The sequence below is a fragment of the Chlorocebus sabaeus genome, chromosome 12, assembly GCF_047675955.1.
Source record: "Chlorocebus sabaeus isolate Y175 chromosome 12, mChlSab1.0.hap1, whole genome shotgun sequence".
Lineage (NCBI taxonomy): Eukaryota > Metazoa > Chordata > Mammalia > Primates > Cercopithecidae > Chlorocebus > Chlorocebus sabaeus.
Genome location: NC_132915.1, coordinates 103532916 through 103543214, shown reverse-complemented (window position 1 = coordinate 103543214; position 10299 = coordinate 103532916).

The window sequence follows — 10299 nt, the reverse complement described above, 5'->3', positions numbered from 1 at the left end:
CGTGTGGGTTGCGGGTGGGACCCCCTTTCCTGCCCAGAGCACCCAGGATGGGGCTCCCCACTTCCCTGACTTAACTGAGGTGGGCTGGCCTGCCAGGGGCCCTCCGGAGGCCAGTGAGCCCAACTCCACCCACTGGGTCCTTCTGATTGGGGGGACTGGACAGCGTCCTCATACCCTCTTGAGAAACTTTTTTTTTTTTTTGAGAGGGTCTCACTCTGTCACCCAGGCTGGGATGCAGTGGCGCAGTCACAGCTCACTGCAACCTCGACCTCCCAGGTTCAAGTGATCCTCCCACCTCAGCCTCCAAGTAACTGGAACCACAGGTGCGCACCAACATGCCCAGCTAATTTTTTATATTTTGTAGATCCTGGGTTTTGCCGTGTTGCCCAGGCTGGCCTTGCACTCTAGGGCTCAAGGGAACTGCCCACCTCAGCCTCCCGAAGTGCTGGGATTACAGGCGTGAGCCCCCATGCCCAGCCAGGAAACTTTTTAAGTTTTGTTTTCTTTATTAGTATTTTAAAAACAAAATAACTCAAGTTTCCTGTAAAAGCGAACATTTGAGTAAGGTAGAAGTGAGCGCTCGAGGCAGCCAGTGTGACATTTGGAAGCAGGTGGCTGTGCAGCTGGTGACCTCGGTTTTTCCCACGGGGCTGGTCTGCCACCGGCTCTGTTCTCGTCCCCATCCTGGGCGTCTCCCTGTCAATGTATGTCACACTGGCTTGTTCTCATGGCTGCATCATAGTGCCCAGCCACCTGGCTGCCCCACAGTCCCTCAGCCTGCCCCCACTGTGTGCTCTCTGTGGGTGTTAACTCCAGGTACTTGGGCTGCAGGGGAGAGGAGGTGGCCAGGCCTGAGGCTGTGCCCATCTGTGGCCTTAGTCACAGCAGCCGCCTCTGAGAGGCCAGCAGGTGTCAGGGCACCCAGAGCCACCACTGTGTGCAGAACAGCATTTCCACGTCATTGGCCAGGCCTAAAGTCCTGAGGGGCCTTTGCTCCAGGGACCCAGGGTGTCTCCCTCAGCAGGGCAGGAACTAGACCAGGAACACCATGGGGCACTGAGGGAGGACCCTCCCTCTATCCCTGTACCCCTCCATCCCTGCACTCCTCCATCCCTGCACTCCTCCATCCCTGAACCCCTCCATCCCTGTACCCCTCCATCCCTGCACTCCTCCATCCCTGAACCCCTCCATCCCTGTACCCCTGCATCCCTCCATCCCTGCACCCCTCCATCCCTGTACCCCTGCATCTCTCCATCCCTGAACCCCTCCATCCCTGTACCCCTGCATCCCTCCATCCCTAGACTCCTCCATCCCTGCACTCCTCCATCCCTGAACCCCTCCATCCCTGAATCCCTCCATCCCTCCATCCCTGCACCCCTCCATCCCTGTACCCCTGCATCCCTCCATCCCTGCACTCCTCCATCCCTGCACTCCTCCATCCCTCCATCCCTGCACCCCTCCATCCCTCCATCCCTGCACCCCTCCATCTCTGCACCCCTCCATCCCTCCATCCCTGTACCCCTCCATCCCTCCATCCCTGTACCCCTCCATCCCTGTACCCCTCCATCCCTGCACCCCTCCATCCCTCCATCCCTGTACCCCTCCATCGCTGCACTCCTCCATCCCTGAACCCCTCCATCCCTCCATCCCTGAACCCCTCCATCCCTGCACTCCTCCATCCCTGTACCCCTCCATCCCTGTACCCCTCCATCCCTGCACCCCTCCATCCCTCCATCCCTGTACCCCTCCATCCCTGTACCCCTCCATCCCTGTACCCCTCCATCCCTGCACTCCTCCATCCCTGAACCCCTCCATCCCTCCATCCCTGTACCCCTGCATCCCTCCATCCCTGAATCCCTCCATCCCTGAACCCCTCCATCCCTCCATCCCTGAACCCCTCCATCCCTGCACTCCTCCATCCCTCCATCCCTGTACCCCTCCATCCCTGTACCCCTCCATCCCTGCACCCCTCCATCCCTCCATCCCTGTACCCCTCCATCCCTGTACCCCTCCATCGCTGAACCCCTCCATCCCTGTACCCCTCCATCCCTGCACTCCTCCATCCCTGAACCCCTCCATCCCTCCATCCCTGTACCCCTGCATCCCTCCATCCCTGCACCCCTCCATCCCTGTACCCCTGCATCCCTCCATCCCTGCACTCCTCCATCCCTGAATCCCTACATCCCTGAACCCCTCCATCCCTCCATCCCTGTACCCCTCCATCCCTCCATCCCTGTACCCCTCCATCCCTGCACTCCTCCATCCCTGAACCCCTCCATCCCTCCATCCCTGAACCCCTCCATCCCTGCACTCCTCCATCCCTCCATCCCTGTACCCCTCCATCCCTGCACCCCTCCATCCCTCCATCCCTGTACCCCTCCATCCCTGTACCCCTCCATCCCTGAACCCCTCCATCCCTGTACCCCTCCATCCCTGAACCCCTCCATCCCTGTACCCCTGCATCCCTCCATCCCTGAACCCCTCCATCCCTGTACCCCTCCATCCCTGAACCCCTCCATCCCTCCATCCCTGTACCCCTCCATCCCTGCACTCCTCCATCCCTGAACCCCTCCATCCCTCCATCCCTGAACCCCTCCATCCCTGTACCCCTCCATCCCTCCATCCCTGAACCCCTCCATCCCTGTACCCCTGCATCCCTCCATCCCTGTACCCCTCCATCCCTGCACTCCTTCATCCCTGAACCCCTCCATCCCTCCATCCCTGAACCCCTCCATCCCTGTACCCCTCCATCCCTCCATCCCTGCACTCCTCCATCCCTGCACTCCTCCATCCCTGCACTCCTCCATCCCTGAACCCCTCCATCCCTCCATCCCTGTACCCCTCCATCCCTGCACTCCTCCATCCCTGAACCTCTCCATCCCTGTACCCCTGCATCCCTCCATCACTGCACTCCTCCATCCCTGCACTCCTCCATCCCTGAATCCCTCCATCCCTGAACCCCTCCATCCCTCCATCCCTGTACCCCTCCATCTCTGCACTCCTCCATCCCTGAACCCCTCCATCCCTCCATCCCTGAACCCCTCCATCCCTGTACCCCTGCATCCCTCCATCCCTGTACCCCTCCATCCCTGCACTCCTCCATCCCTGCACTCCTCCATCCCTGAACCCCTCCATCCCTCCATCCCTGTACCCCTGCATCCCTCCATCCCTGCACTCCTCCATCCCTGTACTCCTCCATCCCTGTACCCCTCCATCCCTGTACCCCTCCATCCCTCCATCCCTGCACTCCTCCATCCCTGCACTCCTCCATCCCTGAACCCCTCCATCCCTCCATCCCTGTACCCCTCCATCCCTGCACTCCTCCATCCCTGAACCCCTCCATCCCTCCATCCCTGTACCCCTCCATCCCTGCACTCCTCCATCCCTCCATCCCTGTACCCCTCCATCTCTGCACTCCTCCATCCCTGAACCCCTCCATCCCTCCATCCCTGAACCCCTCCATCTCTGTACCCCTGCATCCCTCCATCCCTGTACCCCTCCATCCCTGCACTCCTCCATCCCTGAACCCCTCCATCCCTCCATCCCTGTACCCCTGCATCCCTCCATCCCTGCACTCCTCCATCCCTGCACTCCTCCATCCCTGTACTCCTCCATCCCTGAACCCCTCCATCCCTGTACCCCTCCATCCCTCCATCCCTGCACTCCTCCATCCCTGAATCCCTCCATCCCTGAACCCCTCCATCCCTCCATCCCTGAACCCCTCCATCCCTCCATCCCTGAACCCCTCCATCCCTCCATCCCTGTACCCCTCCATCTCTGCACTCCTCCATCCCTGCACTCCTCCATCCCTGAACCCCTCCATCCCTGAACCCCTCCATCCCTGAACCCCTCCATCCCTCCATCCCTGAACCCCTCCATCCCTGTACCCCTGCATCCCTCCATCCCTGTACCCCTCCATCCCTGCACTCCTCCATCCCTGAACCCCTCCATCCCTCCATCCCTGTACCCCTCCATCCCTGCACTCCTCCATCCCTGTACCCCTGCACTCCTCCATCCCTGAACCCCTCCATCCCTGTACCCCTGCATCCCTCCATCCCTGCACTCCTCCATCCCTGTACCCCTCCATCCCTGAACCCCTGCATCCCTCCATCCCTGCACTCCTCCATCCCTGAACCCCTCCATCCCTGTACCCCTGCATCCCTCCATCCCTGCACTCCTCCATCCCTGCACTCCTCCATCCCTCCATCCCTGAACCCCTCCATCCCTGTACCCCTCCATCCCTCCATCCCTGTACCCCTTCATCCCTGCACTCCTCCATCCCTGAACCCCTCCATCCCTGCACTCCTCCATCCCTGTACCCCTCCATCCCTGCACTCCATCCCTGTACCCCTCCATCCCTACACTCCTCCATCCCTGTACCCCTCCATCCCTGCACTCCTCCATCCCTGTACCCCTCCATCCCTGAACCCCTCCATCCCTGTACCCCTCCATCCCTGCATCCCTCCATCCCTGCACTCCTCCATCCCTCCATCCCTGCACCCCTCCATCCCTGTACCCCTGCATCCCTCCATCCCTGCACTCCTCCATCCCTCCATCCCTGTACCCCTCCATCCCTCCATCCCTGCACTCCTCCATCCCTGCACTCCTCCATCCCTCCATCCCTGAACCCCTCCATCCCTCCATCCCTGTACCCCTCCATCCCTGCACTCCTCCATCCCTGTACCCCTCCATCCCTGCACTCCTCCATCCCTGCACCCCTCCATCCCTGTACCCCTGCATCCCTCCATCCCTGCACCCCTCCATCCCTGTACCCCTGCATCCCTCCATCCCTGCACTCCTCCATCCCTGCACTCCTCCATCCCTGAATCCCTCCATCCCTGCACCCCTCCATCCCTGTACCCCTCCATCCCTCCATCCCTGCACTCCTCCATCCCTGCACTCCTCCATCCCTCCATCCCTGAACCCCTCCATCCCTCCATCCCTGTACCCCTCCATCCCTGCACTCCTCCATCCCTGTACCCCTCCATCCCTGCACTCCTCCATCCCTGCACCCCTCCATCCCTGTACCCCTGCATCCCTCCATCCCTGCACCCCTCCATCCCTGTACCCCTGCATCCCTCCATCCCTGCACTCCTCCATCCCTGCACTCCTCCATCCCTCCATCCCTGAACCCCTCCATCCCTCCATCCCTGTACCCCTCCATCCCTGCACTCCTCCATCCCTGTACCCCTCCATCCCTGCACTCCTCCATCCCTGCACCCCTCCATCCCTGTACCCCTGCATCCCTCCATCCCTGCACCCCTCCATCCCTGTACCCCTGCATCCCTCCATCCCTGCACTCCTCCATCCCTGCACTCCTCCATCCCTCCATCCCTGAACCCCTCCATCCCTGCACTCCTCCATCCCTCCATCCCTGTACCCCTCCATCCCTGCACTCCTCCATCCCTGAACCCCTCCATCCCTCCATCCCTGAACCCCTCCATCCCTGCACTCCTCCATCCCTCCATCCCTGTACCCCTCCATCCCTGCACTCCTCCATCCCTGAACCCCTCCATCCCTCCATCCCTGAACCCCTCCATCCCTGTACCCCTCCATCCCTCCATCCCTGCACTCCTCCATCCCTGCACTCCTCCATCCCTGCACTCCTCCATCCCTCCATCCCTGTACCCCTCCATCCCTCCATCCCTGCACTCCTCCATCCCTGCACTCCTCCATCCCTGAACCCTCCATCCCTCCATCCCTGCACTCCTCCATCCCTGCACTCCTCCATCCCTGAACCCCTCCATCCCTCCATCCCTGTACCCCTCCATCCCTGCACTCCTCCATCCCTGCACTCCTCCATCCCTGAACCCCTCCATCCCTGTACCCCTCCATCCCTGCACCCCTCCATCCTTCCATTCCTGCATCCCTCCATCCCTGTACCCCTCCATTCCTCCATCTCCACACCCTTCCTTTGCTGTACTCCTCCATCCTCCATCCCTGCACCTCTCCATCCCCCGTCCCTGTACCCTTATGTCCTCCATCCCTCCATCCCTGCATTCCTCCATCGCACATCCCTCCATGCCTCCGTTCTCTGCATCCCTCCACCGCGGTGTCCCTGCACCTCTTCATCCCTCCATTCCTGATTCCCTCTATTTTTCCATCCCTCCATTCCTGTATCCCTGTACCCTCCATCCTCCATCCCAGCATCCCTCCGTCCCTGCTCCCCACTCTCACTTCCCTTCCCTTCCCTTCACACACAGGCTTTTCCTGCCATCCTCAGACCCCGCCCAGGGTTACCTGACACCTTTCCAACTGCACACGGAGGCTGACTCACCTCTCTCTTTCTCAGTCCCAAAGTCCCGAAAGAGAGCATCTGATGTGGCCAGCTTGTGACAAGGCGTCCACCTTCTGTCCATGACACAGAGGCCAGGGGAGGATCTCACTGCTGAGGACCCCACCGTGTGCTCCCAGACCTTTTGAATGTGCCTCCTGCTCAGCCCAGTGACTGCGGGCTGTGGCTCCTCCCTTCAGCCTCCCCTTGAGGTCCTGGTCTTACTTAGGAGGCCCCGGATGTAGATCCGGCCCCAGCCACCAGGCATTGCCCCTTTTCCTGGCTCCACACACTCAGGAATAAAGTTTCCTTCTGTTTCCCCTCTTGCAGAAGGAGATCTGGTTGGCAGCTAAACCGCGCTGGGAACAGGGGCCTGAGTCCTGGACCAGGGCTCTTTCCCCGGGGCTGCTGCAGTTGGGGAGGAGCCTACATCCTCCTCCCCCGAGTGCTCACCTTGATGAAAGGGTCCAGGACTGTGCTAACCAGACCTGACAGGCTGGAGAATGGCCAGTCAGCCTGAGGCCACCGCGGGACACCACTTAGGCCCAACTTCTCCCCGCGAGTATCTCTCTCCCTAGAGGTAACAACTCTGCCTCAGTTTCCCCAATGTTTCTCCGTCACACCTATTGGCGTGTTTCCCCATAGCCACCAGAGGGCGCCAGAGCCCGCCAAGCCGCGTAGGAGATGGAAACAAGGCCTGCTGCTGCCACCTCGCGGCCAATTCCAGGAATGAATCTCGGCACCCTCATTACCCAGCGACTCTGCCCATCTGTATAAAAATGGGCTTAGCTGTAACGGTCCGAAGATGAGTGGCTAGGAAGAAACATGCCTCTTGAGGATGGGGACAGTGGCTCATCCCTGTAAGCCCAGCACTTCCGGAGCCTGAGGTGGGAGGGTCACCTGAGCCCAGGAGTTTGAGGCTGCAGTGAGGTATGACTGCCCCACTGCACTCCAGCCTGAGAAACAAAGTGAAACCCTCTCAAAAAAAAAAAAAAAAAAAAAAAAAAAAAAAAAAAAGAAGAAGAAGAAGGAAGAAGAAGGAGAAGGAGAAAGAAGAAGAAGAAATGCCTCTTCTTAGGAATGGGCTCCAAGCCAGGATTCCATGCCCCATTAGTGCCATCCTCAGGTCACGGCATGGCCTCTGTGGTCTGTTTTTCTCTCTTTGTTTAAAAAATAGAGGCCAAGAAAAAAAAGAATAGAGGCCAGGGAGGTTGCAGTGAGCCGAGATTGCACCACTGCACTCCAGTCTGGGCAACAGAGCAAGACTCCATCTCAAAAATAAATAAATAAATAAATAAATAAATAAATAGAGGCCAAACAGAGCAAGACTCCATCTCATAAATAAATAAATAAAGGCCAAACAGAGCAAGACTCCATCAAATAAATAAATAAATAAATAAATAAATAAATAAAGGCCAGGAGCGGTGGCTCATGCCTGTAATCCCAGCACTTTGGGAGGCTGAGGCGGGTGGATCACTTGAGGTCAGGAGTTTGAGAGGAGCCTAGCCAACATGGCGAAACCCTGTGTCTACTAAAAATATAAAAATTAGCCAGGTGTGGTGGTGGATGCCTGTAATCCCAGCTATGCGGGAGACTGAGGCAGGAGAATCGCTTGAATCCGGGAGATGGAGGCTACAGTGAGCCGAGATTGTGCCACTGTACTCCGGCCTGGGCGACAGAGGGATACTTCATCTCTAAACAAATAAATAATAAAAAACAGAGACAGGTTCTTGTTATGTTGGCCAGGTTGGTCTTAACTTCCTGGCCTCAAGCAATCCTTCCTCCGTGGCCTCCCAAAGTGCTAGGATTACAGGTGTGAGCCACCATTCACGGTTCCCTGTGGTCTTGATGGCTTCGGAAGACCTGAGTTCAGGACCTGGCCACTGCCCACTGTGCCCTTGGGCAAGCCCCATCCTGACTGGGAAATGGCATCCGTAAACCTCCACGGGCGGGTAACGCCAGGGCTGGGAAGGTGTTGTGGATGATGATACACAGAGGGGTGTTTTTGTGAAGCTGGTAGGGTCTGCTGTCTGTTCTCAGAACACACGCCCTGCTGTGTTCCCCACTGGCTCCAAGAGCTCGAGGTCAAGGACTCCAGGAAGTAAGAATGGAAACAGTCCTGAGAACAGCAAGCTCCCTCCTCCCTGGGGAGAGTGAACTCATGGGGAGGGTGCTGGTTTGCTTTTGTGTGTCTGTTCATTTTTTTTTTTTTTTTTTTGAGACAGGGTCTTGCTCTGTTGTCCAGGCTGGAGTACAGGGGCAGGATCATGGCTCACTGCAGCCTTGAACTCCTAGGCTCAAGTGATCCACCCACCTCAGCCTCCTGAATAACTGGGACTATGGGCACGTGCCACCATGCCTGGAGAATTTTTTTTAATGTTTTGAAGATATAGAGTCCCACTATGTTGCCCAGGCTGGTCTCCAACTCATGGGCTCAAGTGATCCTCCGGCCTCAGCCTCCCAAGTAGCTAGGACCACAGGTGTGTGCCACCATACCGGCTAACTTTTGTATTTTTTGTAGAGATGGGGTCTTACTGTGTTGCCCAAGCTGGTCTCCAACTCCTGGGTTCAAGCGATCTGCCTGCCTTAGCCTCCCAAAGTGCTGGGATTACAGGAGTGAGCCACGCCTTCCAGCCATTTGTGGTGTTTGAAGTCATCAAGTGTGTGGTTATTGGTCACAGCTGCCCCAGGACACTAATACCTAGATTTAAGCCAGGTGTAGTCAGAGAAGAGAACCAGCGACGGGGCATGCGGTGACCTGGGGAAGTCCCAGGGTTTCCAGTCTGTGCCAGTGTCCTCATCTGTAAGATGGGGTGGGAGGCTGGGCTCTTCGGTTCAGTTAGGGGTGCCCTGTACTGTCTAGCATGGGTGGGGCCCGCTCCATCAATCGTCAGCCTCAACAGCTGCCATGGGAGATAACGGCTCCTTCTGGGCCACGGGGCTGTGCTGGTGGGTGATAGCAAATGACCAAGAGAGCCATGTCCTGCGGCTGTTCCCTGGCCAGCCCCTGTGTTCGGAGGAGCTGAGAGCAGGAGACCTAGGTGTATCTTGCCCTTTGGGGAACTGGGGCAGGCCTGGGGCCCTCCCTGGCCTCAGTTTACCCATCTGCAGGATGGAGGTTGTATCATAGCATGCCCTCCCTGCTGCCCCCTCCTGGCCAGCCCAGCCCATGCGGGCTGCTGCTGCTGCTGCTGCTGCTGTAGGGAGCAAGGTCCGCACCTGGGCGGCTGGGCCCAGCACACCGGCCCCACCTGTTCCCACCCTTCCCCTACTTTCCAATGCACTCAGACCGGTGAAATCTGGACTAGGGAGGCACAGGGCGAGCCCCAGGTGAGAACAGGGCTTCCGTGTCAACAGAGCTGGTTTGAATCTGTTTCTCATGGACCCTTTATGTGAACGAGAACAGTCGCTTCCCCCGTGAGCTGTCAGAAGGCATCGTGCCTGTCTTGCTAGTGAGGAAACTGAGGCTCAGAGAGGCAGAAGATTTGCCCAAGATCACACCACCGGGACCCAGGATTCAAGCGCAGGCCTGCCCCGTGTTTCCCAGGCTCTCTGTGGCCTCCTGGCTGCGAGGAGGCAGCCAGGGACCAGGTGCCACCCTTCTGAGGTGAGGCAAGGAGTGCCCGTCCCTTGGGCACATCTAACTTGGTGAAGGTCCCGCGGGTGGGTTGTGGCATGATTCCAGCTTGCAGGGTCTGGTGTGGGCAGCAGCTCTCTGCCTTCCCCTCAGTTCCTGGTGGGCAGCCCCAGCAGAGCCCACCCCAGCTTCACTCCCCTACGTGCCGCCTGCCAGTTGGGGTCCGCTGCATCCTAGGTCCTGGGCAAGTCCCCTCCCCTCCTAAACCTTAGTTTCCTTGTCTGTGAAATGGGGACCTGGCGGCAGTGGCACCTCCTACACCTGCTGATTGCTAAGTGAAGTCCTGCGCGGGCAGTGCCCCCGCGAGGAGGACCCACCAGACCACACGGCTCAAGTGGCTCTGGATTTCCTCCCAGGTGCCTGAGATCCCAGGCCCGAGAGGATTAAG